Source organism: Cornus florida, unplaced genomic scaffold, assembly GCF_030987335.1.
Source record: "Cornus florida cultivar Cherokee Brave unplaced genomic scaffold, ASM3098733v1 CherokeeBrave_3.0.0_Hap2_Chr02, whole genome shotgun sequence".
NCBI lineage: Eukaryota > Viridiplantae > Streptophyta > Magnoliopsida > Cornales > Cornaceae > Cornus > Cornus florida.
In genome coordinates this window covers 74,084,470-74,092,656 of record NW_026775572.1, presented here as the reverse complement: position 1 = coordinate 74,092,656, position 8,187 = coordinate 74,084,470, and the positions used below count along the sequence as shown (strand labels likewise).

General features: G+C 39.4%; 1 pseudogene; it reads left to right on the top strand.

Annotated features, from left to right (window-relative positions):
* Positions 1 to 5,581: 5,581 nt before the first annotated feature.
* Positions 5,582 to 5,680, top strand: LOC132298006 (small nucleolar RNA R71; annotated as a pseudogene).
* Positions 5,681 to 8,187: the final 2,507 nt, after the last annotated feature.

The window sequence follows — 8,187 nt, the reverse complement described above, 5'->3', positions numbered from 1 at the left end:
TAAGGGTGGTCCTAAAAATTTTAGGCAGTATTCTCTCTTACTAGAGTCACTAGGATACACCTAATGGAGTCAATCACAAACAGATATATCAATATAAGGTCTGACATCCAACATATAACATGTATAAACAAAAATAATATACATTATAGCACAGTATCAAGGCCAATAGACTGGCTGTAAAAATAGATTAACAGTAATAATGTATCATAGATAGATAAAATGACAGGAGTAAAGGGATAGAGAGATCAGGAAGAGGAGGTAGGACGGGCGGGGCATGCTTCGTGGATATCTTGAGATAAGTCTCGCAACACAGCCATGACATCAATACAGAGAGATGTAATGTTAGCTCAGATGGAGACAGCATCCTCTCGGATAGAGACCGTGTCGGCGCGGATAGATACTACAGCATCCTCCAAAGCCTGGAGTCGCTCTCCAAAGTCGGGTGTCTGTGCTGGAGCCTCAGGTACCCCTAGAGCGGGAGAATGATGATTTTAAGCCTGCTCCTCATCATGAATGGGCGACCTAGCCGGAGAATGATGCTCCTGGTCCTCTACAGGCCACTCCAAGTCAATATCCATGTGCATGGCAGGCGGATCAACTGGTATATCTGCCGCCTGTGCTGGTGCTACTGCTGCTGCCGCTGTCTCTGCCTGCTCCATCTCTTCTCTCTCTAACTCCTTAGCTGCCTCGATAGCATCGTCCTGCAGACTCTTGATAAGAGCATTGTAGCTCTTATCCCAATCCTTTTTCTTGAATGAACAAGCCCCAGACTCAGTACGTTCCTATGACTGGAAGGGATAGCGCTGGCCTCTCAGAATCTGTGTGATATGATGGCCGAATGGGAGATACTTAGCCCTTTTGGGCTTGGCCTTGCTGATATGGTCAACATACAGCTTCAGCATAACGCTTCAGATGAGCGTAGGAATGGATAGCCAGTGCCCAGCATAGAAGGCATATAAAGCTGTAAGATAGTCGTTGCGCCTCTGTATCTTGTGGCCGGCCATAAAAATATTTCGGTATAGCACCGAATCGAAGAACCATAGGTCATCTGGCAGATAAGTCTGAGTGGCGAAAGTCTCACCATCGGCATAGTGACCTATGAGTAAAATGGCCATGTCTGCATATGTGGGCCTCCATAAAGTAGGATAGGTATCCTGTAGATTGGGAGGGCATACGTGTGCACAACGACAGGATTTAGAAAGAGTGTCCACCATGATACTGATAGGGTGGCCGTCAATGGTAGTCCGCAGCTCGGCCAGGTTACTCGGGGCAGGTCGAAAGTTCTAGAAGAACATCCGGACCACCTTGGGTATACTGGGTATATAATAGGGGCTAGCATGGCTAAGATGCCCCTCCGGTCTATATCATCATATGCTGCTCTGGTAAGAACAGACCGGGAGAAGCAGTATATGTCAAAGACCGACTCATGCACCACTCGAAGGCGCGAGTATCTAGGTAATGGCTGGTCTAAGTGCTGGGCTGGCTGAGCTGGTGGTGGTTGGTGAAAGAGATGGTATGTGCTCAACCTTAGCGTTAACCTGTGAAGAAGATGCCTCGACTGAAGACTGTAGTCGACTGTCAGCTGGAGACTCAGGTGGAGTGGGCTTTGCTGGCTCCTCCTGAATGGGGTCCTGGGTGTGAGATAGACCTGCCTCGTCGTCCAAACTCCGCCTGGCCATGTGGTGATAGTGCCCGTAAGCAACAGTCTTGAACCTAGCCACGGCTTACAAAATAAAAGGAAAACTTGCAAAAAGGAAGTTAGTGCCGGTATAAAAAGTAAAGCACAATTGATAGAATCATGTATATCAAATAGGATAGACAAAATAGATAAGGAACATGAATCTATGTAAGTGACAAGGAATGAGTGACATGATGTGAAGCATGCTAGACAGTATAAGTATGGAATGCATCCAATGTGGAAAACATAGGCATTGGGCATGTATGAGATAGCATGAAACACAAGAGATGTTGTGTGAAATGTGTGAAGTATATCTGTGAAGTTCGATCGATCACAAAAATGTGAGATCGATTCAAGTTCGATCAATCGAGAATAAGTGAAATCGATTTATTACAGATCGATCGAATAAAAATATCGATCGATCAAACTGTGAGGTGAAACTTGAAAAGTCACAGATCTATGAAGTAGATGGCACGGGGCCTTCACGAACATGGTCGTGGGCCCATTTACACAATAAATCAACATATTTGGTCACTTGGTTAGGCCAATAACCCCCAAAATCAAATCAAATCAAGAACTATTCAAAATATATATACATATATATACACATATATACACAGAGGTTCGAAGCTTCATCAATGGCGATATGCATCATCAAAACAACATAGATCTAACATTTAAAGTATGGATTCATCAAATCGAAGCTTGAAGTCACAGGTGAGATCTCAAATCTTACCGGAATCGAGAGAGAAGGTGAGATGAAGATGAGATCCTAGATCCGAGAAGAGAGAGAGATTCAGGATGAGATGAAGATTGCCGGAGTTTCGCCGAAGATGGAAAAGAGTTGGGATGCAGCGGCAAAGTGTGAAATGAGGATTTGAGATCGATTCTTGTGAAATCGATCGAATGACCCTAAATTGAATTTTTTTTTTTTTTTAAATTCCCTTACCAGTTCGATCAATCAAACTGAAATCTATCTCTCCTCTTAAGTGACAACATATTTTTGGGATTTTTGAAAAATAAAAATAAATAAAATAAATAAAAGTAAAAGTATTTTTAGGATTTTTGAAAAATATTTATTTATTTATATTATTTATATTTTTATTTATTATTATTGTTTTTATTTTTATTTTTTTTTACATAAAAATAAAAATGACAATAAAAATAATAAAATATTTTTTTGGAATTTTTGAAATTAAGAGTTTAAAACAAAGTCAAAATTGAAAATCAAAGAACAAAGATCAATTTCTCTAAGATCGATCTCAGAATACTTTTGATCGATCGAGAATGCAAAGATTTGAAGAAATGTTCGATCGATGAGATAGAGAGGCTTTTGGATGCAGGTGGATGCAGGTTCAAAATTTTTCTAAGTGTTGGATCAATCGAAGAACTAAAGATCGATCTAGGAACGAGTTCGAACGATGGGACAGAGAGCTGAAATATGCAGGTTTTGTTCGAACGATTAGACAAAGAGTGATTTGGATACAGGTTTGATGCAGGTGGGAAGTTTGAACGATCGAACTCATTTTGAGATCAATCTAACTTATGCAAAATGTTCAATTTCAACATAAAAGTGCATGCAATCCTAATCACAGTTCCTAGCAATGCATATGAACCCAAAGCCAATGTCTAGACTTCGCAAGAAATGAAATTAAAGATAGAAATGAGGGAGGAATAGGGTTTTGACACCCTAAGAAATGCCTTGCTAGTCTTTAACGTTTCTAGCAAGACGTGGGGCTCTTTTAGCCCGGGTCAAACATCTTGTAGTGCATCCCCTCCTTGATGGGGTGATAAGTGCTTCGAAATCCACCCAACAAATGGTTCTTTAAGGAACTTATTGGATTAAGCTCAAAAGACGTTTTTGGTCCTTGGTCAAAACAATCTTTGGGCTTCCATACCCTTTCAAAGCAAGAATTTGAAACAATTTTCTTAGAATGCAGGGTTAAAGATGAACTTTTTGAAAAGTCGGTCTCACACAAAAACTCAATTCCTTCACATTTAAGGTCATGACATTTCTCCATAACATTAAGTTCTTCATGCTTGTCAAATGAATTGGGGGTTGGATTGAAGATATTCAACTTCACCTTCATGTGGCCAAATGAGATCTTCATTATCCCCGTCCTACAATTAATGTTGGCATTAGTGGTTGCCAAGAAAGGACGGCCAAGGATAGCGGGAATTTGGCTCATAGGATTCGGGATCGATTCTGTGTCAATGACAATGAAATCAACAGGGAAGAAGAATTTATCAATCTTAATCAATACGTCCTCAATGATACCCCTAGGCTTTTTGATGGATCGGTCGGTAAGTTGTAAAACCACCGACGTCAGTTTCAAGTCTCCTAAGCCTAATTTGACATATACCGAGTATAGAAGAAGATTAACACTTTCTCCTAGGTCAAGAAGAGCCCGATTAATGATATGATCTCCAATGATACATGAAGTGGTAGGTGAACGGGGGTCCTTAAACTTCGGAAGAGTGTTATGCTGCAAAATTGAGCTTACTTGCTCGGTTAATACCACTTCCCTAGATGCTTGGCTTTTGTTCTTCCTCTTTTGGGTGCATAAGTCTTTCAAAAACTTGCCATAAGCCGGAATTTACTTAATTACATCCAAAAGTGGAAGATTGACTTTCACTTGCCTAAACACATCCATAATTTCATTTGTTTTGGCCTTTTGCTTATCAATTGAAATGGATCCTTTTAAGGCATTCGGGAATGAAGCTCTTGGCTCAAAAACCTTTTCTGACATTTTCTTTGAAGTCTCTTCAACACAAGAAGTTTTGAAATCATGTTGTAAATTTTTCTTTTCAAAATCACTTTTCAAGATATTCTCATTTGAAAAATCATGCATATGTAATGAAGAAGGAATAGGATGAGAAACGGGACTGGTGTCAACTTGTGGTTGCACTTGTTCGCTTTCTTCATTGGACATACCCACTTGGTTGTCCACAATCTTCCCACTTCTCAAGGTAGTCACCACGTTGATATGCTCTATTGTGTGACCTTCCGATGAGGAATGAGTCTCCACAACACATTGTTGTTTTTGTAGGGCATTCAAATGCATTTTCCCTTTTTCTCTAGCATTTAAAGTACTAGCTATTTGCCCTAATTAGGTTTCTAGCTTAGCAATAGATTGAGAATGAGAATAAAGCAATTGAGTGTTAGCCTCTAGAGTGCCTAGAGCGGTCAAAACTTTCTCTTCAAAAGCGGGACTCCTAGCATTTCCTTAAGAATATGATGGTTGATTAGGAAAATGAGAATTAGAGAATTGGTTTCCTTGTGATTGGAATGGTCTATATCCTTGGGAACCTTGGCTTTGCATTGGAGGTGGAACATACTTCCCTTGTAAACCACCTTGAGGAGGGTTTGAGCCTTCCCCTTGGTTTTTCCAAGAGAAATTCGGGTGATTCCTCCAACTAGGATTATAATGATTGCCATAAAGGTTGTTCCCTTGATTAACAAAAGTTGCATTGACTTGTTCATGATGCTTACTTTGCATATGTTTATGGGGACAATTGGAAGTAGAATGTAAAACACTTGAACAAGTCATACATGTCTTATTGTTTGCATGATGGGAATGGTTAGGGATGGAAGATACTTGATTTGCCAAGTTTTGGTTGATCAAGAATTGATCAAACCTTTGAGATAAAGATTTCATCTCAACGGCTATTTCATTGGAATGGTCAACTTGATGTAAGCCAACACTTTTCCTTCCACTTGAATTCCTACCATTCTTTGAAGATAAAGTTCGATGCAAAGAATTTTCACTCATGCTATCATAAAGACGCCACACGTTATCCTCATGCCTATCAATGTAAGAGCCACCCATGGAAGCATCAACCATGCCCTTGTAATTGTCTGATAAGCTCTCAAAGAAATATTGAACTAATTGCCATTTGGGCATGTCATGATGTGGACACTTCCTAAGCAATTCATTGAATCTTTCCCATACCTCACGGAACGTTTCCCTATCCCCGTGTGAAAACTCTTGAATTGAGGTTCTCATGGCATTGGTCTTAGAAACTGGATAGTACTTCTACAAGAACTCTTGTTGCATTTCTGCCCAAGAAGTTATTGAAAAAGGTCTAAGATTGTTAAACCAATATTTTGCCTTGTCTTTAAGGGTGAATGGAAAAATTTTAAGCCTTAAGACCTCTTTCGACATGTCCGTGAATCTCACGGTGGAACATACTTCAAGAAACTCATCCAAATGCTTGTAAGGTTCTTCACTTGGAAGTCCATAATAGTTAGGAAGCATTTGAATGGTTTGTGGTTTGATCTCATAGTGGTGTGCTCTAAATGGTGGCAATTGAATGCATGTAGGTGCATTGTATTCATTAGGCACATAGTGATCTCTTAAAGCAAGGGGAGAATTAGCAATTGGAGGTGCAACATGGGCACCTTAATTGCCTTGAATGATGGGAGGTGGGGGAGCATAGATTGGCCTTGGCATTCCCAATGGAACTTGGCCTTGTTGTTGTGGTGGATGAACGAATGGCCTTGGCATGCCTAGTGGTACTTGCATGTTATCATGATGCACATTGGGGTGGAGGATACCTTTTTGATCTATGTGACCGAGGTCCTCCACATGGTCCTCATTATGTCCTTCCATTGATGAAATGGATTGACTAGAACTTCCTCTTCCCCTAGGGTTTAGAACAACAGATTCAAGATGAAAATTTAGAAGGACAAGAGTGGGTCTCAATGATCTACGACCATGCATGCACAACAAAACACAACAAGCAACAAGTAATGAACAAACAGTTCACCTTCGCAACAAATCAACAATCAACAAACCTCCACATACAATGATCCCATACTCCCATGCTATCAACAATATGCAAGAAAAGTAAATTACGTCCACGTGGGCTCACAATTTGTCTAAGAATTGAAATATAAGCCTCCACGCGGGCCGACGATTTAACTAAAGATTGAGTTAAGAAAGAGCTCACAAAGGGTCCTTTAGCACTTTAATTTATTTTCAATCTTTAGCCTTGCAAAATTTAGAATTTTGCCTTTTTCCTTTGCTTTGCTTAGCTCCTTGCTTGGAATACTCCTTTGCTAACCTTCTTTTCAATGCACCTAGTCAAGCAAGAACAGACACAATAAGTGACCAAAATGAAAACAAAGTAAAGACATGATCAAAAGAGTACTCATTCCTAATTAATTCCACAAATATGACATTGCCTTCAACCAATTCCCGGCAACGACGCCAAAAACTTGGTGGTTGTCGCACTCCGAACCCAAAGTTTATGCACCAAGAGATAGTGGTGTAGAGCTATGATGAATGTGGCCAAGTTTTACATTTAGAAATTGCCACTACTACCTTTCACTAAAAATATAGCTAGGGTAAGTAGGGATCGTCCCAAGGGATTGGTGGGTCATACTAGGTTGAGGAATCAAGATTAGGGTTAGTAGGTCGAGTAATCAAAAGATTGGTTGGTGGTTGAATTACACTAAGATGCAATTTAAACTAAAGTAGGCAATTAAATGTAATAGAAAGAAAATAAGAGAGAGATCTTGGGGTTTAGAGATCACCACTAAGCATAGCTTTTCTACGCCCTTAATGAATGATTAATGAGGGGAAAAACATGTATTACAACAAAGTGTGTGTGTGTGTGTGTGATTGTTTCAACAAGCATGGATTGACAGAATAAGCATATATTGTCTAAGTAACATGGTGGATAGCACAACATATCAAATTAAACCATTAATCCTTTCTTTAAACTCACAGCCAAACACATCACAAGGTTAGAGATATATGTTACTTGCTTTCATAAGTATAGAACATCAAACAACAAGCATGGATTGTCCTCCCATTTAACATCTAAACTACAACTACACTACAATTAAGCTAATGACATGAAATTAAACTAATTAAACGACGGTAGAGGTACAATCCATCAAGAAATGAGTATGAACCATCAAACAAAACACAAGAGCATTCCATTAAGCATTATGTCTTGACAATCTTTAGATCTATAGCATTAATACACATAGACATGCATTAACAACACAAGAAATAGAGACAAACACACGAACATCTATTCTAGCATACATAGACATATGGATAGAATGAAATGATCAATTAGAAGCATTAAACCACATAAATCATTGAATAAATAAGATCTATATATATATAAGTGTCAAAACATGTATCATAATACAAATCCCCTCTAAAATACATAAATCAAGATGTAGAAAGCATGCTTAGGGCTAACTCTAACCCCAAGAGGATGTCTAGCCACTTATAGATGGTGTCCTCCAACCCTCAAGGGCTAACTCTATGGTAGAGATTGCTCCTCTTCTTGGTTAATGGAAGAACTCCAAGCTTATGTCTCTAGCCTCCACCTTTCTTTTCTTCTTCACTAAGAATATCAATATTGTGCTCTATCTACTCTCAAGCATATCAAGAGTCTCTCTCAAAAAGTGGCTCATATTCCTTATATAGGTAGGTCAAATATCACCCCAAATGAGCTGGGGCTCGTACACCAATATTCCTTCCAAT